Source organism: Corvus brachyrhynchos, unplaced genomic scaffold, assembly GCF_000691975.1.
Source record: "Corvus brachyrhynchos isolate BGI_N302 unplaced genomic scaffold, ASM69197v1 scaffold5, whole genome shotgun sequence".
Classification (NCBI taxonomy): Eukaryota; Metazoa; Chordata; class Aves; order Passeriformes; family Corvidae; genus Corvus; species Corvus brachyrhynchos.
The window spans coordinates 5458033-5458941 of NW_008238321.1; the positions used below are offsets into that span (position 1 = coordinate 5458033).

At 51.9% G+C, this 909-nt stretch overlaps 1 long non-coding RNA gene across 1 annotated transcript in view; it reads right to left on the reverse strand.

The window, feature by feature from the left end:
• The window catches only part of LOC108446692, a 2380-nt gene extending 2015 nt beyond the window's left edge, over positions 1-365 (reverse strand). The window contains exon 1 of the long non-coding RNA XR_001861976.1: positions 155-365. This is a non-coding gene — a long non-coding RNA (uncharacterized LOC108446692). The remainder of the gene's footprint in view (positions 1-154) is intronic.
• Positions 366-909: the final 544 nt, after the last annotated feature.

Consider the following 909-nt stretch of genomic DNA (forward strand, 5'->3'; position numbering starts at 1 on the left):
CACCATCCTCTGAGCATCTCTGAGCTTTTCCCTGCAACCCGCGGCATCCCGCGCATCCGTGAGCATCCCCCTTGTTGCCTTTAGCATCCTCCCCACGGCCCCAGGCATCCTCTGAGAATCCTTGAGCATCCCCCGGAACACAGAGCAACCCGACCGTCCGTGGGCATCCTCCTTGAAGCCTTCAGCATCGTCCCCATGGCCTCAAGCATCCTGAGCATTCCCTCGCAGCCTGGAGCATCCCAAGCATTCTTGAGCATCCTCCGTGTTCCCTCTGGTGAAGTGCTCAAGACCATTTGCAGTGGATTTGCCAGGCTGCTTCCCCTCCTCTTCTGCCACACACTTCTTAAATATGATACCACATCAATTTTGCCAGTCCAGTCAGGTGACTTCCCCCCGCCCCAGATTCCTTAATGAAACCAAGCAGGTCAAGTTTATGCTCATCAGAGAGCAATTCCAGTTCCTCCTGTTTATTAGGGAAGTTCTTGGCTTTATACGCTGAACTAGGACTAAATAATTTCTGGGGTTTTTTTCAGGCCACACAATAACTTAATTAATTTTAATCTCAGCATCTTAGAATCCTGGAATGGTTTGGGTTGGAAAGGACCTTAAAGCCCATCCAGTCCCATCCCCTGCCATGGGCAGAGACACCTTCCACTATCCCAGGGTGCTCCAAGTCCAGTCTAACCTGGCCTTGGACACTCCCAGGGATGGGGCAGAGGTTGGTATTTCTCCTTGTTGATATTAACATGCTCCAAGGGAATCCAGCCAGGCTGCTTCCCATCATTGGGATCCCCCAATCCTTTACCATCCAGGCCCATCTTCTCCCACCCAACAAGCACAAGTTCCCAGTGGAAACTTTCTCCATCAGCCCAGCCTGCAGTTGTTGGTGTTCTCTGACCCTCTGTTCTG